The 25,699-nt window shown below is 40.3% G+C and overlaps 1 long non-coding RNA gene across 1 annotated transcript; it reads left to right on the forward strand.

Annotated features, from left to right (window-relative positions):
* The first annotated feature begins 7,242 nt into the window (after positions 1 to 7,242).
* LOC136556394 (uncharacterized) lies at positions 7,243 to 18,614 on the forward strand. Its single transcript, XR_010783674.1, has 3 exons — positions 7,243 to 7,326; positions 8,039 to 8,140; positions 18,444 to 18,614. It is a non-coding gene; the product is annotated as an uncharacterized lncRNA (long non-coding RNA).
* The last annotated feature ends 7,085 nt before the right edge of the window (positions 18,615 to 25,699 follow it).

Here is a 25,699-nt window from a genome sequence, read left to right on the forward strand (position 1 = left end):
TTAATATGCCCATTATCAGCTTTTCAGCAAAATTATTCTTTCTAATTTTGTTCTCTTTTTGCAGTAATGCTTTGGAAAAGTCACAGACTCTCCTTTCCCCTTCTGACTTTAAATGTTTGTTTTTGACCAACAAAACCCTACCTCTCTTTTTGTGAGTTTTTCAAGGCAGACCTGTCACATACACAGGTCACAATGAATGATGAAAATTGATGCATAGACACCATACGGAAAATCTTCAATAGGCACTAGAATTGCATGACACTTCAAACACTGTTCTCTGAATAATCTTATCCTGCTTCCTGGCTGAAGGTGTTTCTGAGACATCAGGCAAGCGAGAGCATAAGTATAGTGAGGGATTCCAAGTCTAAAGAGTATTTTGAATCTTAAAACCATTTAACTGTCTGAAGCTATTTCATCTCCCCACAACCTTGTGAATTTTGCAATTTCTTGATTTCCCCCAATTTTAGTGAGCTAAGAGATAATGAATAGGAAAGTTTTCCCTCAGGCTGCTGCTGGGGTTATGTTTTCACACCCCCCATTCCTGATGAAGTGCTCATGAAGCTTATCATGAGCCATTGCAGTTTACAGCTTGATTTTGCTCTGCAATAAAATGTCAGGCTTAAGGCTGTGCCTATAAATGGCAGGAGAAGTTCAGCTGTCCACTCTGCCAAGCCAGAGCAGGAACCTTGGCAGCCCCTCAAGTGTTACAAACACAGTTTCTCATCATTTTGTTTTCTGTAGCAAAGCTGGAAAAGATAATGTCAGGGTACCCCAAAGGCTTCAAGAACCAAAAATGACTCAAAAGGTGTAAAGTGCATATCAGGATTTATGAGATTATCATGCCATTTTAGTTTGTATTTTTTTGATTTGTGGGACTGGCAGCTCGAGTTAGACACAGTTTGCACATGAGACTCAGACTGACTGATTTCACAGACACAGGAGAATCCAGTGTTTCTGGGGTTTGGTTGTATATACCTGGCAGGATTCTGCACAGACAGAGTCACTGTTTTCTTCGGGCAGGTGAGGACCCCTAACTAAGCCTTGTTGTTTTTCTGGGGCTGGGCTTACAAGCTGGTTTGCAGTGCTAGCAGCTGTGAAGACAGCACTGATGGAGGCTTGTTTTCCAGGGGCAGCAAAGTGCCTTGGCTCAGATTCCTGCTGTCCCAGTGGAGTGGTTATAAAGCATTTTCATGCTTTGTTTCTGGCTCAGATTGCCCCTGGCATCGATGTGAGCACTCCCCAGGGCAGGATGAGCTGCTGTTACCCTCTTCTCACATACATGCCAGCATGTGAGAGGCAGTCAGGAGCTATATCTGTGGGAAGAATCAGCTTGCCTTCTAAGGGGAAGTTCCCAGGGTTTTCATAATTTTAAATGCCAGCACTAATGCATAAAGAGAAGTGATGGGGAGAGCAAAACTGAACTCTGCTGAATATAAGAGAGGGAGCTGTAGATAGCACCTTTAAACCTGGAAGATGAAGACCATTAGAGTAAGGGTAATTTCATAGTGGAAAACCTATTATATTTTACCTTCTGTTGAGAGAAGTAAAATCGCAATGCAGTTTTCACTGCACAGTTAGGGACTGGCAGCCTTTATACACTCTACAGCCTATGGGATAGCAGAAGTAAAGGTGCTTTCTTTCTTCTGAGGTTTCAGAAAATAATTTTGAAACAAATGAACAAGAATGAGACTTTGCGACATCAATTACTTATCTCCAAAAAAGATATGTTCTAGCAGAAAGCTAGCTATCTAAAAGGCTAGAGGAGGTCACAAAGACATATAACTTACACAGACTTGCTGATGAAATATGTAATGAATCTTGTCCACAGAGTCATTAGGTATTACAAAACAGTTTTGAGATGCCTTTTTTGGCAAATTAACTTTTAAGCCTTAGGGTTAGTGTGAGCATTCTTTGATGATCATAATGACTTGTCGAAATGTTGTCTTTTTAAGGAAATATGACTGAAATCTATGTCCATCCACCTCTTTGCTTGCTCTTTGCTCTCTCACCCTCTTGACCAAGCTGGTTGGTGCTACCAGAATCAGCAAAAAGGCAAAGTATCTCCAAGTTACAAAGGTCTGACAAATTTCAGAAAAAATTGACAGCTGAGAAAAAATGGAAGCCTCAGATTAATACTGTCATTGAGGCAAAAGCTTCATCACAAACACAAGCATGGGCTGAACTAACCACAGTAGATGAAAAATATAAAGTTATACACCTGAAGTTTGATTGCATGGGAGGGACTTGGGGTAGGCAGAGGACTAGCTGGGGTAATCGTGGTAGGGGCAGGCAGAAAGATGAACAGATGTAGGATGCAAGTAAATAGAAATCCAGAAATTATTAATTCTGTTGTTACCATAACTGTTGTTTTTTTTGGTTTTTTTTTTTTTACCACAAATTAGAATTCCAAATAGTCACAAACATTCAGGAGCTGCAGAATAAAGTCAGACACCAGGTTTCACAACAATTGCTATGCTAGATCTGCTAACGTTGCAGCACCAGAGCTCATTCTTACCTTTCCACAGGGTCAACCAAACGCTGGGTGGTAACGCTGACCTCATTAAAAGCAATTTTCATAAGCAGTCTCTATGCTTGGTGTAAGGACCTCATTAAAGAAAACACAGCTTAATAATATGAGGGTTCATTGGAGGTTAGATTTGTCAGTAGAAACTGGCCAGCTTTAGTAATTCTGTGACACAAACACAACTTATCTTTCAGAGATGAAGGAAAGGACAATCTAAAATACTAGTGATTTGTAAGAGGCATCTCAGATAAACCCAAAATTGAGTTCCTAGCTTCCAAATATTTAGGGCAGAATGTTTTAGAATTAGAAGTATCTATTGTTTTCTTTTCTAACATGGATCTCACTTCTGGAGGACCTGTGATGCCTAAAGATTTTTAGTTTTTTCATATATTTGTAGCTTTGTAGAATTTAATATATATATTTATAGTTTCTAACACCTTCTTACCCTTTTCCCACCTTCTACGTCTTTTTCACACTGTAGAACTATAGCTAACCCTCTCTAACAGATTATGTTACACTCTTGAAATTTTGTTTAGTGTTATTTCCAAGAAAATAATTTCTAACAAGGACATCTTGTTTTGCACCAGCATTTGAGAGACAAAACAAGATATAAAGCAAAAAAGTCCCTGGAGACACTCCAAGGGGCAGGCCCAAGGCTGGGTCACCAGGGCAGCTGCTCTCCTATTGGATGTACCTGCTAGATAGACTAATTCATTAACCTTATAAAAATTGTAGAAATCCTATGCCATGCATGCTCATAGCTATTTTTGTGCACCCGAAAGCTTTCATTAAATAACAGCCCTTTATAATATCACTTTAATATTGTTTGGAAAATTTTTCTTTTGATTCCAGGCAACAGTGGCTGCTTTGATTGAAAATTAATATGTTGATACAAAATCCCACAAAGGATGTGTTTTTCACCATCCTCCAATCTCACATATCTACCAAATATCTCAGCAGCCTGGGAAGAGAGTCAGCTGCTTATATTCAGGAAGGATCTCAGACATAATCCTTGTTTGTCAGAAGGTACAGGGTAGAAGGGAGCTTTTCCTCAGTAATTTTTGGGTTTTTTCCCCTCAGAGTGCATTGGAGCAGTCAAAATGGCAGCGCAGGCACCTGAGAGGAGCTGAGCCCAGTGGAGCGGCCATGGAACCCAGCTCAGCCAACCTCCCTTCCAGGGGTTTGTTTGTCACTGCTGTCCTTTGTTCTGGGCTGGGGGGGGGATGCTGCCTGTGGGAGTCCCTCGCCATCTCGTCTCTGTCTCCGCCAGCCGTGCGCTGTGGCCTGTGGGGGCAGTCGCCATCTCACCTCTCTCCAGGGAAGCCGGGGATGCGGCCTAGGGGGCGTGGCCGCCATGTTGTTTTTGTTCCTGATGGGCAATGCCTTCTGGTGGGTAAAACATGTCCTTTTGAACACTTTAGTTATTAATATTGCGGTTGTTACTGTGCATTTCTTATTCCATTGCTCTGTGCTTTCAGTAAGTTATTATCTCAACCCATAGTTTCTGCTTTTGTCCCTCCCTTACCAGAAGGGGTAGAGGTAGCAGAGCAGCTTATTTTGAATTTAAATTCCTGCTGGTGTTTAACTGCTACACATGCACACACACAAACTTCTGACTGTGTCCCTTCTTGGTACAGCTGTTTATGTATTCTTTGTCTTAAGACAAACTGACTTGATGGGGTTTTTTGGTGTACCATAATCCCAACCTGTCTACTCTCATCGTGCTTTTGGCTGCCTAGTACTGAGGATCATGACTATGCTTAAAGGCAGAGATGTCCTCTGTATTGAAGCAGAAATGTAGCTGATCAAGTTGTTCCTTGCCTCATCCTTTTTCCCACTGTTTATTATTGAATTGACTGTCTTTCAGGCGTTATTTCTCCCTCAGCTCCCTGAGCTGTGCTAATAGCCCACACTGCCTTCAGTCACAATTTAGGCTAAACTAGCTGATTTTGTACTGAAGCAGGCTATAAACACTCACACAACCTCATGATGCAGGTTGGCTACAAAAACAGGCAGAGGCTCATGATGGATAGCCAGTAGGCAGAAAAATCTTAATCCACTACAAGGTATATCCAATGGGATTTTACGTCTGTATCATTATATATGTATTATAGATAGTCATAGAGACTAAGGCCAGAACTACAAAGTATTTTAAAGGGAAGCAAAGCTCCAATCTATCTCTTAAATCACAGCCTGTGTGGCTTCCTTAAAGACACACAGGGAATCTATGATGGAACAGGAAATTGAATTAAGATTCACAGGTAGCAAGTCCAAATTGCATTTTTTTTCAAAGTTGGAAGTCAAGTTAGAAAAACAATTTGCAACTAAGCACTGCACAGCAGTGGAATAGGAAAGTTTTAGTTTATTTAAAGTATAGCAACTTCTGTGAATTGCAGGTGTTATAGATTAACACTTTAATGGGAGCCACATGCATTGCATCCTTGATGTTTGACTACTAACGCAGGTTTAAGAGATAAAATTGTTTTGACATCTTAGGAGGACATGATGTTCTTTCTGAATATAGATCAAGCTGTCTGTGACATGTAAATGAAACTCTTCTGAGTATTTTTTTTTTAAAGAAATGTGATCAAAAAGAAAAGGTAGAGAATTTTTCATCCTTATATGCTATCCTGGGAGTCCAGTTCTAGTTACAGAGTCTCTTTGGACAATGGCAATGCTTTAATCTTGTTTTGCTGAAACATTTAAGCATGTACTTAGGTAAGGTTGTTTTCAGAACTGCATGTAAGTAATTCTTAGGTCACAATGCCTTTCCATGGTGCTGACTGTAATTTCCATTCATTGATTCTGATTGTCTGGTTTAATTTTTGGAAGATGTTTACATATATATTCATATAAGTTGCCATTAGTGTACATTGTTTTTCCCCTTGTCTGCTTAAATGTGTGCCACAGACCTCCTGTATGTCTCATGAAATATTTCTTAAACTGGTTTCACACTGCTTCTATTTTTTCTAGAATAATCCAAATTTTCAGTTTTTCTTTTCATTCTGTTATTTCATCTGAGGAAAAATCATTCTGTACTCTGAAGTTTTGTGTTGGAGACAGCCACCCTAAACTCTATAAGGAAGCAGAAGATGACGTGTCATGCAAATGGACCCAAACTCCACTTTCTTTCAACAAACAGGACATTCCCTTAACAGCACTGCCACTTCACAGAATTGCAGAATCAAAGAATCATGGAATTGTTTAGGTTGGAAAACACCTCTAAGATCACTGAGTCCATTCATTACCTGATCACTACTAAGGCTACCACTAAACTGTATCTCTTAGTGACCTATCTACATGTTTTGAACACTTAGAGGGATGGCCTCAGACTCTGCAAACTTCTGCAGAGTTATGTAATGTTCTGTCTCTGTGCTCCTTCTCCCTTTCACATCAGAATGGTTTGCTTTCCATCTTTAGCTTCTATGCTAACATGCCTCTTCTTCTCAGTGTCATGCTCTGTCTCATGCTCTTGCACAGGCTGTCCCCTCATTAATCACTATTTGGTCCTATCCATGTTTTTTCCCCTTCTATTGCAACAATCTGTAACTGCACGGAAGTCATGGACTCAGATGCTCACATCTACTCGCACTGCATTCTCTCTTTGGCTTATACAAATCCCTACTTATTCAGTATTTATGTATTTTCCCTTGTGTGCTCAAAACAAGGATTTATTTACACAGAGGCCACATGGAGGAAGTTATGGAGGAAGTTTGCCAAAGATTTTGTATACATTCACTAATTCAGTTTCACATGAGACAGAGTGCAAGAAGTAGCAACATGGGAAGCTTTCTTTGAAGAGGTTTTGTAACTTTTCCACTCATAGTTTAGTGGTACCATCCTTGGGCATGTGGCCTTGATTCAGAATGCCATGCATAGAGAGAGGCCCTTTGTTTTGTGCTACTTCATGGAGGAGAGGATGGAGCATAAACACATTCCAGAAATTGGTAAGACAGAGATGCTTAATTCGACAGCTACCTTCCAGGTGATCCAGAAAAAGAGGTATCTGTGCCCTATTTTTCTGAGTCCTGATGCTGTGGTTTTTCTATGAGTATCTGGCATCTAATTCCAGGAGTATTGTGTTTTCTGTGGCTTTCTTTTCTTTTTCCTTTCTGTCCCACTTACAAGAGAGCTACAATAGCTCCAACAGGATATTTCAGATTTTCTGAAACAGAAATGCAAAGGGATATACAACATTCAACATTTAACAGAGTTGTTTTGCCTTCTAATTTCTGTTTAAAGAAGCAACAAACCCTTAAAGCAAGACTGCCATGCTCATTATTCTCTGCTTTCTCTCAGGCACATGCTGTGTGAGTGGGAAAAATTACATCTCACAGTCTGATGCTGGCTACTTTCTCTCCCTTAGCTTGCCTCCATCCTTTTTCAGGGTTTTATCAGACCAAGGTGATAAATCAGGTAGAATGATCCTGCCATCAACTTTACTCTGGAAATCTAAATTAGGTGACAAGGAGAGAGATAGAAAGAGTTTGTGGAGAAAACACCAGTGATCATGGAGATTTCAATAACAGATTCTTCATTCTGTGTGGGAAAAGTGTCTTCCAGAACTGATATAATGTGCCATTGTGCACCCTTCAGTCCCTTCCAGCACATGGAAGCCATGCCATTATGGCATAAAACAATTTCCATTCAAAGTATCTAGAAATCCTGGCAAAAGAAGAGATTATGATTTACCCTGTCTTCCCTTTTTTCCTTTGACAGCCTGCTAAGTGCATAACTATGCTCATGGCATTCAGGGCAGTCTGACCCACTCATGCCACATCAGTAGATGATGCCTTCTCCAGGTAAGAAGGGATGAGAAAAAGGCCTCATGTTGCACCAGGGGAGGTTTAATTGGATATTAGGAAAAGTTCTCTCATTGAAAGATTGGTCAAGTATTGAAACAGAATGCTCAGAGATTTGATGAAATCACCATTTCTTGGAAATGTTCAAAAAGTGCCCAGTTGTGGCAGCTGGGGGCATGATTTAGTGGTGAAGATGGTTGGACTTCATGATCTTGGAGGTCTTTTCCAACCTTAGCATTTCTATGATTCTAAGACATAGTGGAGAACAAACGAGGTCAAGGCCTCATTGTATCCATGAAATGGAGAGCTCTGCTGATGGTAGCAACCACTTCTTAACATGCAAGATCATGCTAAGGTAGGGAATATTTGTCACCAGGCATAGATAGAGATGCATCTGAAAATGTTTCATTTTCAGAAAATTAAACAGAAAATGGATGAGAAAAAGTTTAATTACTGTTGGCAGGTTTAAACCCCTTCTTTGGACTTTCAAAACAGGAGAAAGTATGCACCAAGTTTGTATCCTACGCTCTCCTCTTCAGATAAAGAGGGCATGGACTGTCTAATGCAGTTGTGATTTATCTAACAGTCTGTTGCTGTTAGGCATATCCTCTTACTTTCTAACTCACCTATCTGCAAATAGGTGAGTCTGGGAGGTGAACACCATTATGTCAATGACCAAGGATAACTCTGTGAATCTGTGTCACACTTACAGGAGACAAACTCTGCAAAGAAACAGCTATGGAAAGTCAGCAGGTATCGCCAGTCCTAAGCCTTCTTTGAATAGCTTGCAGCTGAATTTTGGGACACAAATAAGGTGAGGTTTCCATTTATTTGATTTTCTGGCATTTAGATTTCATAAGGATAATTTTTAATCTTTTGTTTGCAAGCTACCTAAGATGACAAGAAACCAGAGTGTGAGACTTATAAAATCTTAAAATTGGGCAGTGCAATATTCAGCCTTAATGTCACTCTGTTGACTGGGGACATGGTGGCTTTTATGTAAAAAAAAAAAAAAAAAAATAAAAAATCCAAAAAACCAACCAAACCAAACCAAACCAGAATCAAACCCAAAACCAACAAAAAACCCCAAACCAAAAACCCAACAACAAAACCCAGATTATAGGAGAATTGTGTCAGATAGGAGAATAAGCAGCAAGGACCTCAGAATAGCCATCATCTCTGAAGAATTTTGTTCTTGTTCCTGCTTAGCTCAAGCCAAATCAATGTAAGGGTTTGTTCCAATTCCAATTAGTCCATGGTAGGTCAGTATATCTGGAAAGTCCTAAAAAGATCTGTGCAGTTATTTCAGGAGACTGAGCAGCCCAATTTCTGTTCAGTTAAATGTCAGCTGAGCATACCTGGCACTTTGCAAGTATTGCTTCCCTGAAAAAGATGAAGGCTGACTCTGACAGAGAAGTAGAGGGTGAGAATGGAGAGATGCAAGTAGCTGAATCTCTTAAATGTTCCTGAGCATCATTAAAAATAAGGGTGACCAAGGAATGTAAATGTAAGACACCTAGGTCAAAACTTGAAGTGTGATTTTGGCGCAGCATCTCTAGCTACATTAACTGGATATAGCTTGAAACAAAAGAATTTGAAAAGTATTTACAATATCCTGAAGGTATTTTGACATCTGTGCATTTGGATGTTTTAGTTTTGTACTGAGGGGATAAAGGCAGAATAATTCCTGCTTGAACTTTACTCACTGGAAAAGTAAAATCATTGCTTTTGCCAATGAGAAAGAACAACTTTGAACAAGTTCTGGCCAAGTTCGTACCAAAGGTGCTGAACCCTTCTCTTTGAAGGGATAATATGTAGCAGAGATAATTTTTTACTGCATGCTGATATTTCCTCCAAATTAACTTAAACTGGCATTCTGCCTCAAAAGCTGAAAAATATTGAACCTGACACTCTGCTTGTTTTTTCTCCATTCAGAATGTCTACAGCTACCCTTTTTGTGACTTTTCTATTGCTGCTGGTTTTCCACTTAGATTGCTTAGATGTCCTTTCTCACTATTCTCAAAATCTCTGTTGGCCCCCAAGTGACTCCTACACTGTGACTCGTGGGCCTCTTTCATCAGGAGGCAAAATAATGGTCTCCTTCGACACATGCTGGATGTGTTCTGCACAGCTCCAGGGTTTCTGCTGCTGCTAATGAGATTTTTCTGGAGGGTTGGGAGAGATCATTAAGGAATGATTTCTGCAAGCCCAATATTAGTTTTTCAGTGTTTAACTAGGGGTGCCTCCTCACAGCTCAATGCTAATAATGGCAGAATGATTGCTTTGGTAGCAGGATGGTCAAGGATCATCTCACTGATGTCAACACACAGGTCCATCTGCTAGACTGAGTGTTTTTGAACTTTTGTAGTGATGAAAAAAATGAGTAATATTTTCAGACTTATAGTAAGGTGAGTTGTGGAGCTGCGTGCTAAGTGAAGGACTTGTCACAAGGCTAATAGTGACAAGCCAGGTATAACCTGGCTGCACAGAGAGGGAATTCCTACCTTAGTTAGATATCCAGTCCAGTGAAGAAAAGAGAGAAAATTATCAGAAATACTTAGTTTGAGAGCAATCCCTGTCCTTGAAGACAAACAGGATGGTACTAGGTGGTGGTGGGTTGAGGAAAATGAAAACTGTCCTTGGAAGACAGCCTTGTCAGCTGCTGATTGTGGGCTTGGTTAGAGAATGGGAATCATGGGGAAGAGAACATTGGGATAGGAACTGTGGATAGCATAGAATAGCTATAAGAATAACTATAAGCTAGAAGAGCTATGGGACAGACAACACATAAGAATTTGGAAAAGAGAAAGGGAAAGCTCCCTGAGATGCTATTCATTAGTACTGTCAGAAAGGATTCAAGAAGATTGTGGATAAATATTTGAAGGGGAAGGTAGAAGTAGTGCAGGGAGACAGAAAAATGAGTAATTAAACATTCTTCAGTTGCTCTAGACAACATCCTTTACTCCCAGACCTGAGCTGACAAAGGCCTTAGGTTTCCCTATTTGCTACTTTGGAAGATAGCATGACAACCCTTAATTCTTGGAACTTGGAATGCTGAGATACAGGGTTTAAACACCACTGAAGTAGCTGAAAAATTGAAGAAAGGAGAGAGGCTGAAAGGCATCACTGATGTGGCATGCTTCATAGATTTTGCAAAAGCAGGAGAAAAGATCACCCTGATGGGGACGCCGTGCCTTTAAAAGGACCTTGGCAGGAAAAAAAGTGCATTTAAGAGGAAGCTTAGGTTTGGACATGCTGATATATTAAGATTCAAAAACAGTTAGTCAGGTCACAGAGCTTTCCTGGAACAGTAGCAGAACTGTCCAAAGGCTTAGTGCCAAGGGATTTCTGAATACCACATCTAAAACAAAGCAAAGTGTCCTTCTTTGTGAAGCACAGCAGGTAAAACCACTGCAGAACTAAACCACTGAGATCGTACATGAAAGCCACAAGAAGTTTGAATTCTGCTCTGCTTTACTTGCAGTGGTGCGCAAAAGATGATAAAATTTACATGGTTGCTGTATTTTGACATTCTGTCTGTTGTCAAACATTTATTGCTTCTAAAATTTTTGTTGAAGGGATGGCTAATTATTAAACTATAACAAAGATGTATATTTTCTCATATTAAAAATAAAATAGATAACTATAGGTTTTACAAAAATTACAACAAACAGGTGAAAGATTTCAAGAGGATCCAGGGTTAGAGAGCTATTTTTACAGTTTCTGGGAATTAATGATGTTTCTGTTAAGATACCAGATCATAATTACCTACTAACAGTGATAAATGTCTAAACAATCATACTGGCAACAACAGGAGGGCAGTAGTTACACATGGGGGTGTCTTTAGGGAACTGCAAAGCTCTGAGTGTAGATTAGAGTTGAAGGATCCCAAATTCCCCATCATTATTGGTCTTGAGGCTGTTTTCTTTCCTCCTGTAAAGCCAAACAGTCCTGGAAGGGTTTTAAACTCAGGTCAACAAAACTGCTGACAGAAAGGCTATATTCACATTAGCCAAGGGAGGAGTAAGTCTCTTCTTTGGGATTTACATCTGCACAAGAAGCAAATTTCCATTAAAATGGAAACACTTCCCAAGTTAGAGATCTTTTTTCTTGCTGACATCAAATATTTTCTTGTCCACTTGCTGTGTCCGCTCTGTTTCTGGCTGGAATTTCTCAGGGCACTTACATTTGCCTAAATTTAATTCTTGCCTTAGGGTATGGTTTTGGCAAACTGTCAGTTGGCATGTGATGGGAAGTCAGGGCATTTCCCTGGGAAATGTACTCTCCAGTAAAATCTGTTCCACACTGATAACATTTAGATCTGAGAAAAAAAACAGCAGAAAAGTATGGCCGAGGGCCTTTGGCAACTTCAGAGAGCCAGAGTTCCTGCCTACAGCTGCTCAAAAAAGCCTGAATTTACTAGAAAAGAGGGAGCCTTTCTGGAAGCCATTAGGCTTGGAGGAAAGCTAAAGCAGCAAGATATACACAGCTAGTTTGCATCACATGCAAGCCTGCAAGGACAGAAAAGGTAGGAAGTGAGACAGTTGCTACAGGTAAACTCATCTTTAGCCTGGGTACATTAATCAGCAATTTGAGAGTGATGCTATATGTGCACAACAGAGTAGGGATGCAAATGTAAGGGGCAGAGAAGGGGCTGGAGAAGCTGAATTGTTTAGACTCTTTCCATACCTCGACAGGTAAGCAAACTGAGACTGCCTTCAGCAAGTCTTCCTGTGAGTGGCAGATCAAAGGCAGTCTGGTTACCCATAAAACTTTCTGGATTGGTTTTTAAAGGCGTGAATGTCAATTGACTTTTACTCTTTAGAAATTATACCATTCACATTTCTCTCCTTTCATGGATACCAACAATATAGTTCTCTTCAAGATTATTAACAGCAGTTTAAATGAACTTAAAATAATTCAGGTGACTGTTCCTCTGGTAATTTAGCTGAAATCAGCCAGAGTTCAAAAGTTAGGAATGCAAGATGCATGGAGAGAATAAAAAAGTTGACATGCCAAGTGCAATAGCACAGGTATGGTGGTCTTCACTTCAAAAAGCAGCCTAAAAGCTGTTTGTTGGCAGATGAAAGGCAGATAGTGATTGTTACCACTGCTGCTCAGGATGAAATCCTGGAAACCGTAAGAATGGCTATTAGAATGAGGAGGCTGCGACCAGACATAGCCTGCTTCTTTCAGCAGTGTAGAACACAGCTCACTGAAGTGAGATTCCTAAGGTCATATAGAAAAGCAGCAAGATCACAAGAAGTTACACATATTGTTTGCAAGTAGAAAATTCAAGAAAGAGGCTAAAGACACCTTTATTCAGGGCTCAAAATCAGTGACACTGAAGAAACACTGATATATTTCTCTCTTCATCTCTGAAACAGCCTTTCTTTACTCACTGCACTTTCATCATCAGCTAAACTGTGTTTCTCTGTTCCGTGTGTTTAGAAATTGCAAATATTTAAGAATTTGATGGGGCTCTGTGAGTGGGTAGCTCAACTGCAGATATTATGCACAATTTATTTTTTCTCAGATTAGAATATTTAATGTAAATCTCTTAAGACAAAGGAAAGGCTGTGTGCTGTTTCAGTCCAAACTCCTGACCAATTGAATAGTTAACCATATATTTTAGGCCAATGGTGATTAATGGGTAAAACTTACTGGAAGTGAAACTTAGCCCATGGCTAAATGGCAGTAGGAGTAAGAATTGCGTGCCTAAAAAATCAGGACTTTTGTGCTGATGATAAGCATACAAATTCTGTAGAATTCCTCAACTAAATCAATATCCAGTCATCCAGAATCCTTATGATAATTGATTTGGAGAAAATAGGACCTTCCTTCACAATACACTTACCTTCTCCCTAAAGATATAGGTAGTTCAAAAATAAGAAAAATACGAAATATCTTTGATTTTTGAGGCTTTTTTATTTTGCTAGATTAAGCTTAACCATTCTGCAACAGGTGGAAGCTTATTGAGTTATTTCTGAATACAATTTAGAACCTGTAGCAAAAAAGTTTAGAGTATTATTATAATATATTTTTTGTTAGAGTATTAATGAAAACTCCATGTAATTTGAAAGGCTGAAAAGTTCAACAAACTGATAAAGTCATTATTGTGGGGAGAAGAAAATGAAAAATGTGTAAGAAATCTGAACCATCTCTTCTAGGCAGAAGCTGGTCTCTAAAGTGCTATGACCATTGCCCAGAAGTGGCACTCAGTTGCCTATGATTGCTTTTCCTAAGGCTTTGGACAGTAGTGTGGGGAGTGCATGATGCTTTTGAGGGCAGCCAAATTACTTCTAAACTGCATCATGAGGCCTTTCTTTTGATTAAAGCGTTTTAGCATTTCATGGAAGTGGTCTTCCCCACAGCCTGTGGATGGGGCTCACTACCCAGGCAGCCCCAGCCTGCCACATCTCTCAGGGCTCTTCCAGAGACAACTGCTTCTCTCCAGGGAGTGAGTTGAGTGCTAGTAATGTTTCTTTCCCTCAAAGAGTGCAAGAGTGAACCCCTTGGGCCCAGTAGGAGACAAGTGCCCGAGTCTGTTAGCAGTGTTCAGCAGCATGAGGTGTGGCTCTGTACAGCCATAGGCTGTTAGCTTTTAAATGAAATATAACAAAGGCAATGGGAAAACAGAACAAACTGGATACAGGGGCATCATTCCATTACTCTAGACTTCAAGGGGCTTACCAAAATCAAGTGTATATTGCAAACATTTAAACAAAGAGCATGTGAATTCATGTTAAGCAGATACAGAAATACGTCAGCGGCAACAAATGATTTTATAAGTCTCTGTAACTGCTAGGAAACTGTCTGGATGACAAAGCCCCCCACATGTCTCTGAGTTTTGCCCAAGGGACCACAAACTGACTAATGAACTTGTCAGTAAGGATGACAGGGCTTTAGAATTACAGCAGAGTAAGAGTTCCTATCCAGAATGCTGTAATGAGAGTGTTTTGTGCTGGCTGGATACCTGTATGGATCACTTCTTTTATTTCCATGCCCTTTGCAGCCTTTCATGTTAATCAAAAATCTTGTATCTCCAAAACTGCCCACCAGACAGGCCCTGTTAGCTTTTTTCTCTTGCAAAGTCCCTTTATGGATGAAGACAGTTCAGGCTGCATTAGGGGTTCAATGTAGATCTTTCACCTTGTAAATTGCTTTAGCTGATGTTGGTTGATGCATTTCAAATCAAGCGTCATGTTGTCAGTGTTGCCTGTAACTTCTACACCACACTTCCCTCCCATGCCCAGGGTAGGCCCATGAATCCTGGTCTCCAGTATCTTCCTGCTGCCTAGCAAATTATAATTTATTTTACTACTTGTGAGACAAATCTCTATTTGACAGCTGTTTCATGGTGAAAGCAACTATTTTGTCAGCAATTCAGTGGCAGAAGCCTCTTCCTGGGACAAAAATCCTTTACTTAAACATTTCAAAACATCTACTCTGAGGACAGTGGAAATTCTATTATCTATAACTCACGTGACCTATTTTCCTATAAGAGGTGGAAAACAAAGCAAAATTAATTCATTAAGTACAGATTATGAGGAAAAGTAGGCTTTGTAAAGAAGCACTGCAGCTGGCAGGTATCTAGTCATTGTCATTCAATGGAGGCACCCTATGTTTGCAACACTGCTGCCCTGTGCTGACAGGTTCAAAGGTCCAGTGGCATCTTAGTCATAGGCACTAGTGGGCAGCCCCAGGCACAGGAAGGCAGATGGCACTGCAAAGCCTGCCTCTGTTTGAAGCTAGAACAAAACCAAATCCATGCCCAGAAAAGCTATTTATTCTGTCTTCATTATGGGGCTCTCACAAAGCTCTCACCCCGGGTGCCTGTTGCTGCCTGAAATCAGTGTGTCACCAGGGGATGTCCTGTCTCTCATGACAACTGTCATCTTGACCAGCACACTGTAAATAGAACCAGGGAATCACTGCCCCTAAACCCACAAGTTATCACAGTGTGTGTTGGTGCATCAGCACCAAGCAGGTCTGTGTCCTGAGAGGAGCTGCTGCTCTATAATCCCCCTCTGAGCCAGGGGCTGCAGCATCTACAAGGAAATCTTTTATTTCACGCAGTGTCAGGGAAGCTGGGAAATAGCTGGGAAAAGGTCAGCTCTGAAAAGATGCTTTTATGGACTCAGGCTTGCAAATCTTGAAGAAACTGCACAGTCTGAGACACTGAGTTGTCAGAAGTTCCATTTGTACTTTTAAAGGTACTGGCTCTGTGGGAGGTGTGAGTTCATTCAGCTGGTCACTGCACAGCCTGCAGCGTGTTTGAACTCCTGATCTGAAATGTCCTGCAGATACCTGGCTAGAGGGGCTGCACTGGGAAACGTCAGTCCTGGCTAAAATAGGAAAAAAAGGAGGTGCTGTGGGAGAAATTATGACTAAAAATAGAATGTTTTCACCCTCATTACAAAATACAGGTAAAAATAAAATTCAACACTTCCAGTCTTTCCACATCTCTGAATGACAGCCAGCTATGAATTCATGGCACTTGTCTCACTGCTAAAAAAATGCAAAACAAAGGCAATTTCCACATTTATTTTTTGTTCAGTTTGTTAAATTCCAATGCTTATAACAGTGTTAAATTTGGTCCTAAAAACTGGTTTGTCCTGGGATGTCTGCTGTAACTAATAACCCATTTATGTTCACATTACTTGTTTTAAAATGCATATGGGATTAGTGGGTCTTCATTGTGAAGTTTTTCCAGTGAAAAGTGATTTTTTATCCAAACAAGGATTTTCCTTTTTTAATAATAATAATAATAATAATAATAATAATAATAATAATAATAATAATAATAATAATAATAATAATAATAAATTTTATTGTTTTTCAAAAGGAAAAAATGGATATAACCTTCTGGCAATAAATAATCTCTTTCTTTATAAATTTATTTGGTCTTATTCAGTTTTGAAAATTGAATGCATATCTTTTTTTCCTGTAGAGATCTCCAATAATGGTGTTTCGGTTTGTTGGTTTGTATGTTTGGTTTTTTGGCTTGGTTGGTTTTTCTTTTTTTATTTGTAAAACATGCCTGTGAAGAAATTTTAAAAGTTCCAATTAGTGGGTATTATTCCTCCTATGCTTTGAACAGAATACAATTGCTGGCTCTTTTGTTTCATAAATTCCCCATACAAATATACATTGTACCCAGTTTAGGTTCCTGAAAGATACAGGGATTAGAAACCTCTTTAGCCTGACTAAATCCTTTGGAAATTTAAAATGGAAAATATTATCATGGTTTGAGTGTTAAGTCTACCAAAATTTTGTGTAACCAGTTAATTATTTGCTTGAGAGGATCCCTAAATCTTCTTGTGAAAGCAGGGAGCTTTGGCAATGATGCAATCCCCAAACCAGAAAGGCAAGCACACAGTTGTCATGCAGAGTGGGGGGAAATGCCAAGCAGCTGAGGAATTTTGAAGATTTTTTTGTTGGAACAGCTTTGCTGAGAGGACAGGTACACCCATGTAATTAAAAGGAACAGTTTAGGAAGAGAGAATTAAGGAAAACTCCAGGGAACTGATCAAATACAAACAGTTGGTATAAAAAATGCGTCTAAAGAACAGGCAAAAAGTGCCTCCAGAAAACGTGAAAGGGAAGAGGGAGGGAGTGCATTGTGAGCCGGTGCACAAATTGCAGGAGCAGGTGAGCAGATAAGCTCTGACTGCTCACTTCCTCCTGCCTCTAAAACAGCAGGACTGTGATGCATCCTACTGTAGTTACAGGAGTGCGTCCAAAGAACCTCATCATCCAAATGTTTCATTTCCTGACAGCAAGAACCTGCAAAACTCTGATATTTTGGACTGGCTGCTGAGGCCAGGAAGTCATGTTATTTTGTGATGGGAGTATCAAACCAAGGTGATAACTTTGCAGGAGGAGCTGGGAAAAGGTAGATCCTTTTTAATAAAAACGAATCTGTGCTGCCAAGATATAAATAGGATGGATACATTTTCTGCTCATCTGACTTTGTAAAAAGCTCTCTAGAACTCCTCAATCAGCAAAAAAAATGTATCTAAAATGTGATAGAAAGGAATTCCAGAGAGTTCAGGCTTGAGAAGTGACCATTCAAATGTCTTTTAAGGTGTTAAAGTTGCTTGGCACTATTATGGTTTCTTATGATCTTATAGATTTAACTTTTTAAGTGACTCTTTTCTTCTATCTGAAATGGGACCCTGGTAGCTAATTTTAATTTATTATGGCTGCCTTGATTTGTCTGGCAGCAAGGTGGGGGTCAAGCAGATTCTAACAGTAGGGTCTTTTTAGGTCAGACAGTAAAGGGAATGGGTGTGGAAGCCAAAAGACTGAAGAAGAAAGAGCAGAAGGATAAAGAACAGTTAGAATAAGAGGTGTGAAGACATCACAGCTATCTACCTATCTGTCACAGCACACCTTCCTGTCACCTCTGCAGGACCACTGATGTCTAAAATATGTGAAGCAAAAGTAATTATCCTGTCTCAGTGGCTCTGGCTTTTTATAGAAGTCAGTTAGTTTGAGGCATTTTCTGTTCAAAATTAAATTAGAAACAGGCTTTTCAAAACAGCTGAGCTACTGAATGTCTCAGTATGACGTTTCCACACACATGCATGTGTTTTTGGCATGCAGCTGGCATTTTTCCCAGCTTCCTGAGACAAATGGCCTACTTCTGGGAACCTTTTCCCTTCAAAACCCCACCTCGATACAGTGTAGTGTTTTGAATTTCCAACCCTTTTTTTTTTTTTTTTTTTTTTTTTTTACGTAGGTGTCTGAATTTATAATACAGCCAGGTATTCCAGAAACAAAAAAATTTTACATGCTGAGGGGAATGATGCATTGAGCCAGCATGGGTTATTGTTTTTGAAATTGGGGAATATCTTAATGTAATACAACAAACTTCAATGAGGGAAGATCCTTATTACATATCTTTCATCAGAATGCAATAAAGGACTAGCAAGAGACAAATGTATAAAGTAAAGCAGAAGAAAGTAAAGAAATACATGGGTATCTTCTCTGTATGGGCTTTTCAGGTCTATGTATTTTGTAGTTCTGAGTCTATTTAACTATCAAAAAGCATGCTCAGAAATATGGACTGACAAAATATGTACCCTGCAACTCCTTTTCTTCTCTCTCAGTTCTGGGACGATGGAAGGATTTCAGGTGTGTGAAGGCCTCCTTGAAAAAACAAAATGAAGTACCAGGGCATTGTTTTGGAAATGGAAATGCACCCAACAGTAGGTAGAAACCCAAATTCCTTTGCTCCGCTGTTTCCATCACAGAAGAAACAGAGTTCTGCATTCAGGATGTCCTTGTGTGCTAGCATGGTAAGAGTCTGATGTATTTCAAGCTTATAATTTTTCTTTTCAAGTGTTTGGTTTTTCATTTCTCTTTTTTTTTTCCCTCTCTGTTGGGCAGATGATGGTTCTTATGAAGGGTCATCAGTATTCCTGGGAATGGATTCACTGGGGTAAAATAAAAATGGGATGTAGATTCTCTCCTTCCCTGCCAGTGCTGCCTGATTAAATAAGTGTGCTTCTGATTGTGAGACAAGAGAGGTATTGCACTGCCATGCAGCCAAAACCTCCACACTGGGGCTGTGTCTGGCCCAGTTTATGAATTGCTCTTATTTTAAAGAAAATTCTTGGCTAGCCCCTTATTTTTCAGATGCATCACAGCAGATTCAAAAAGATAGATTATGTCTGGATTTTTGCTGTAGGATTTCCTCTCTGCTCCTTTGATGAGGCAGAGTAAAAGTATTCTTCCCTTTTTTAAATAAAAGCACTGTGCATAACAATTTTCCATGTTTCTGAAATATTTGTGAATCTTTAGCAGAAAAATGTAGAAGGCCACTATATATTCTTTTTTTTTAACCTACTCGAGTGAAAAAGAAAGGCCGGGAGAGGACAGGAAATGGGACAATTGTTCTTTCCTTACAATCTAGAAGTCACTACTGATGGAGGTAATTACTGGGACAGTCTTTTCTGCCTTCTCCACAAGTGGAGGTAGTAAAATCAGGCATCAATACTTGAAGGGATGCTAGCAAGGAATAAGAACTGACATTGAGGTCTCCGTAAATGGCAGTTTGTCATTACATTGATGTGCATTGTTAAAAATTTTTTATATGCTTCCAGAGGCTGAATATTTGACATATTTGTAGTAATGAGTGAGCCTTCCAAAGTGGATTATACAAAGTACAACATTTCAGGCTAATTTTGAGCACTGTGTTTACTTTGGAAGCCCTTTAAATCCACTCTAAAATGGTTAAACCAGAACTGTCTGCTGAAGCATTTTAGGCTTTCTGAAACAGAATTACAAGAGAAATTGCTTTTACAAAAAGTCAACAAAAATGTTTTGCCTTGCACAGGGCAAAAGTAGAAATAGTTACTTCAGAAACAGGAAACAGAAACAATTTCATTGTTCAGACAGCACATACATAGATTCTCCTCAGCACCTTCTTTCAGGAGAGATCATCCCAGGAATTCAGTACCACTTTCTAAGTGAGAACTCAAGAAAAATAGAGTATTTCTTGTTATAGTGTTACACTGCCAGCAGTGACTGATAACTCAACCAGTCACTAAACCAGGGACTCCAGGTGAAGGCACTGGGACTCCTGATCTTCCTTAGCAGCTCAGAGGAAATGTTTCTTTTAATTTACAGGTTGTATAATTCTTTCCTTTCATTCTTTTTCTCCCTCCTCTACCCTGCCCATCAATAAAGGTTAGGCAAATACTTCACTGAAAATGTTAGGACTTGAAAAAACTTTAGATCAGGATTGTTGCTGGCTGCATAGCAATGGGGCAGAGATCAGGGCAGCTGGTGCTGCACACCAGCAAGCAGGGGTCCTGGCAAAGGCTGTATACAGAAAACCCACTCATTGCCTCCTGCTGTCAAGCAGGCTTTTGTCAGTGCTGACAGCCTGTCCCCTTCACGAGCATCAAATTAATTCCAGCACTAAAATAAATCTCAAATTGAGCCATGGCTGATAAAGAACCCACAGCATGTCCTTGTTACCTTCTACGTGTGCCTGTCTCCTGTCTGCTGGAAGGGCTCCTTAACCAGCTCTGCATGAGCAAACAGATGGGAAGCAAGCAAATCTAGCAGTCATCTTTCCCTCTGCTACCTCAGCCACTCTAGACTGTGACATATGTAGTCTCCCAATGGTGGGATTTACATAACAATTTAATTTTAAAGGAAGAGGACATATATTTTTCTGGCAGCTGTGTAATTAGTGTAGTTCCTCAGCAGACTCACCACTGCTCCTTATGCTTTTTACGAGAAAGTTAGAAATGGCAGACAGGTTTTAGCAGACAGCGGTTTTCTAGAGTGAAAGTCAAAGTCCTTGCTGGAATGGGTAAAAACTGATCCAAAATATAACTTCAGCTTCATTCCCTGCCTTCAATCTTACATGTCCTTTGATTTCCACACACAGAATTTGGATGTGTTCTAAGGACAACCCCAGGGTGCAAAGATAAAGATGGGAATATGATCTGGGGGCTTTATTTGTGGATTGGCCTACATATTGATCATAGTTATGCACAGTTCTGCTTTAAGTTGTATTAGTTCTGTTTTCATCTCAAAGCTTTATGCCTTTATGGTATTGATCTCATAAATACAAATACTTCAGAATAATTGCAGAAAACTTGAGAGAGGAGAAGAAAAGGCCTTGCATAATTTAAAATCTCTTCTAATTTTTTCTCTTCTTTATGCCATGGTTTTTGAGGAATGCTGGACAGGGTGGGAAAGATCTTCATCTCAACCTTTGAAGACAGGCAAGGGGATAATGAGAATTTAAGCAATAAGGCAGTAAAAGTATCTACACTAATTTTGTAAAATTGACAGAATAACAAGAGTTACATATTTGCTTTTAGTCTGCAGTAGATTTACCTTCTCTAAAGTCATGGTGATGAGTAGTGACAAGCACCAACCCTCTTGGAGAGGAGTAAACATTTTGTACTTCAGAGGCTCGTGGCCATGGAAGACATGGTACACTGAATACTATTAGTTCCCTGGTGCTCACCCCAGACTGATGGTGAAGTGCTTTGCTGGCCTGGAATGACCACAGGTGGCAAAAAAATACACATTCATTCCATCCATCTTGTGCCTGAGAGATCCTTTTGGGGAGGCTAAATAGAAAACAGAGAAGTGTCTTTGTGTGCAAATGCTTTCATTGTACTTCAAAGTGACAAAACCCCATTTATTTACCCAGGTCATGGTTCAGACTATCCTGAACTATCCTTGTTCCTATCTGATTCCATTGGAAGAATTATAGGGCAGAGGGTAAAGTTTGGCTACAAGTGGAGCAGGTTTCTTTCTGCTGTTCCTGCTTTCGTGCTTTTTTCCTTCACCCATCTTTTTTTTTTTTTTAATTGAATTCTATGTTGAGATTATGTGCCTCTCTGCCTCTTTAATCTTCCACTTTGAATTCATTTGCAATGTGATAGAATGAGTTTTTGTTTCAGGAGGTGTCAGTGAGACCATGATAATGCATCTCAAATGGTAAAGTCTGCATCTTAATTGAGTACCCATGTTCCTCCTTGGCCATGTCCTCTGCCACAAATTCAGTATAAGGGGGCACAGGGATAAGGGGCTGGGGTTGAGGAGGGGGAAGGGAAAAGAGAAGGCACTGAAGAGTTTTAAAAGGATTTGTGTTAATTCCTTCAAGATGTCCCAATGTGATGTTTCTCAGTCAATAGAAGATTAGATTGAAGAGAGGATAGCCACTGTTAATCCTCTTCTATCCATTCCCACAATGGGTATTAATATAGGAACAAAACACAAACAAACTTGCAGAGGATTGTTTTTTGTTCATTTTTTCCTTTCACTGCATATCAAGAAGAGCACTGAAGATCAGAGTCTTTGGTCTCATTTTTCCCAGGAAGGCAGTAGTCAAGGGGGATTGTCACATGTGCTGCACTGATTAGTCTGCAGCTGCAGACCTCTCAGCCCAGAGCAGTAACTGTAGCCAGGCAGAATAAGCATTTCTCCTTCCAGCAAGGTTGGAGGGAAAGGGCAGTGATTCAGGGTCCATGTTTCCTTTAAGTGAGACCATGTGATTCAAACTTTGTCATTACCATTAACCTTCTGGGTTTCTTTCCACATTTTTTAGGAAGAAATTTCCTTTGCATTCACTCAGTATCAGCATGAATATTAAAGAGTGTTTCCAGTCAGCCAGAGCCAGGGGAGCTGTGAGCCATTTCAATTCCAGTGTGTCTATCTGGCCCATTCTCTCACCTACCCCTTTATTAAGGCATATCTGGCTTATTTACATGCTACAAAGAAAGGGAAGCACTAGTGATTAACTGTTTCCCTCCTCATGCACTGATCAGACAATTATTAAATACATTCATGCATTGTTTGAACTGACTTTAGAGAGCTTCTGTATTCTTGCTGTCTTCTCCATCTCCCCCAGAGCAAGAATATATGTCTTAAAATAGGTCAATGTGCTCACCTTTTCTTAGAGAGCAGACTGGCAGTGAATACCGGAGCAAATGAAGAGGACATTGAGGTGGGGAAAAAGAAGAGTCTTTCTTCATTCAACCACCTCCTATTTTTTTTCCTATTGATAAAAGAAGAAAAAAAAAGATAAATTAATGAAAAATTAATGAAATATACAAGCCTGATCTTTAAATAGTCTCTGCCTAAATATGAACATCCTGACTCTTGATGGCAAGTATGTTCTGCCAGTATTAACCTTTGGGGAAGACTGAGGTTATGATCATAAGCATTTCGATAGTAACTTTTATCATAAGGTACGGAAGTCATTCACCAGCACTAACCTTGAAATAACTTTCTGGATCAGTTAGTTACCAGTTCTCCTCTTTTACATACAGAAAAGCAGTGTTGCAGAGCATTGAAGCAACTATCCCAACGTAGTTCATAGCCTCTGGCATAACTCTGGACCAAGGCACAATTCTCTAGGCTCCAACATTGGTGCCTTGAGCACAGGGTGACACTCCTTAAGGCAGCCCATTGCCAGACAAAGTGGGACTTTATTCCTCATTTCCAGTCAGCACTGTAGCAGCAGAGAACTTCTGCTTCCTTTGCTTTTGGTCAAGCCTTTTCCCTACAGAGAAATAAATAATCCATTTGCTGTTTCTGCCTGACATATCATCGAACATGCACAGCTCAGACATCTAAAACACAGGTGAACAGAAGTAGAATCTGTTTTAATATATAATTGTCCAGTTTATTTTAGGATTCTGGAAAAAAGAATGTTCCCTATTACACACAGGAGCTTTAAGTATGTTTCATAGGCATCACCTGTCATTTTCAAGTAGAAGATTGATAAGGCTTGGCATCAATTTTATCCATGGTCTCTGCTTCCCTCTTCTTAAATAAGTTTTTTATTCTTTACTCTATCATCTGATTTTGATGAGTTTTCTGTCACTCTCCAGATCAGATTGTCCAACACAGGATGTCAACTACCAGCAGAACACAGACATGCCATTCTTCCCATGGAGCATGTGAAGAGTAGAGCATCTCAGGGATTGTTCCAGCCCATCAGTCCTAGCCCTGCTCTGCTCCTGCTCTCTAGTAGGAGCTGTGGGGTGTGAAGGAAACATGGACAGCCTCAGCATACCAACCTGTACAGGCTGGGCTCCAGCTGCTCCTTTGATTGTTTGCAACCTTGGCTGGACTTACTGGTTAGCTCAAGCATAAAAAAAGAATCTCTCCTCATGCAATAAATAACAGTGGTTTATTGCCTTTTTTTTGCCTGGTTTATTGCCAGCTGTCAGCCACAGCTGGGCAATTCTTCATCATGAAAGTACCAGCCAAGCCTTGAAATCCAAGCCTTTTTTACTGTAGGCAGTGATGTGCTTTTGGAGACTCAGCAGCTCATGTTCTCCAGAGAAGAAGGAGAAAATCACTCAAAACACTAAATAATATCCTGACTGAAAGAAAATGAGGGCCCAGTCTCTGACCTTCTTTGGCATTTTACTTTGTCAAACCTCATGGCACCCAAAACAGCCTTCCCAAAGGTCCCGGAGCTCTTGGAAAAATCAGCAGACTGCACTTGCTGTAATTATTTGGGGTTGTTCTAGTATGCATGCTCAATTCTCACTTCTTTCCTTTGCCTGGTTACAGTTTTTATCTCTTCCTTGTTTAATCTGGTATAGTTACCACTTTGCTCCACAGAGCTCAAATATATTTCCTTTCAGGTGTAGCTTTAGTGAACAATAAATTTGACTCCAGTCACTCATAACGCTCTTAACCAATTTAAGCTCTCTCTTCCCTAAATTCAGGGGCTACTCAAGGAAAAACTCTCCTCCATATTTCTCCTCTCTCTCCCAAACCAAGGTCTCTTCCACACTGATTGATTCACCATCACCTCTCACATGCCAGCTGCAGCTGAAAAGCTCCACCTGCTGCTATTACTCAGCAGTAATTGCACTGCACTTTGGTGCAGGCTACAGGCATTCATCATCAGGATGACTCAATAAGGCAGCCCTGAATTGATGAAAGGCCTTAGAGCCTCCATTTCTCTTGTACATGCAATAGCCACCTTCTGGACAAACTCTGGTGTGTGTTGGGTGGATGGAAGAATGCATTTTATGATGAGTAATTTACTTGCCAAAATTTGTCTCATCTCCTCCCTGTTCTCAGGCAGTGTGAGGACCAATCCTTGCAGTCATACATTACTCCCTAAATATTTCCCGTGAGCGATGTTGCATGTGTAGCTTATCCTCAGGCAGTCCCCTAGAGAGTGTTCAAAACCAAAGCTGTGTGACAGATGCATCCAGTCTGCAAGCCAGGACCTTGGTGCCTCCCAGGAGATCCAAATCCTTTGTGCCTGCTTATTCTGCTGCTGGCTGTGCATGGCCCTTTGGCTGGGCTTGAGCTCTCAGCATGGCTACAGTCTCACTCAGGCTTCCACCTGATGTGTTCCAACTCCTTCCCAGATGCAGCCCCATCACTGGCCAGGCACACAGGGAAATCCCTTCCTTCACTTCCTCATTTGTTTGAAAGCAGCCAAAGGGCCAGGTGTCACCAGTCACTGATTCCCCTCAGGGGCCAAGAAGAGGGCAGGAGAGAGCTTCTGGTGAAATGTCCACTTGTTTCTCTCCAAAGCCATTTCCCCTGCTGCTTCAGGACTGACCATGCACACGTGATGTGGAGGGATTCACAGGAACATTGACTTGTTTTTAATGGAGGTATTTCTCTGCCTGTGCTGGGGAAATGTAACACTGGGATGAAGGTCTCTAGAGAGTTCAAAATTCACTTTTCATAACCATTATGTAATATTCCCTTGCAGCTGTCTGGCAGAACATTTCTGCTAACTAAATCACCAGAACAGATCTGGAAAGCAAGCAGAGCGTATACCTGCAGGGTCATACAATATTTATTTACCACTTGCAGGGTTCTTTCATTTTGCTGTGGACTACCATTTATG

The sequence above is a fragment of the Molothrus aeneus genome, chromosome 5, assembly GCF_037042795.1.
Source record: "Molothrus aeneus isolate 106 chromosome 5, BPBGC_Maene_1.0, whole genome shotgun sequence".
In the NCBI taxonomy this organism is placed as follows: Eukaryota; Metazoa; Chordata; class Aves; order Passeriformes; family Icteridae; genus Molothrus; species Molothrus aeneus.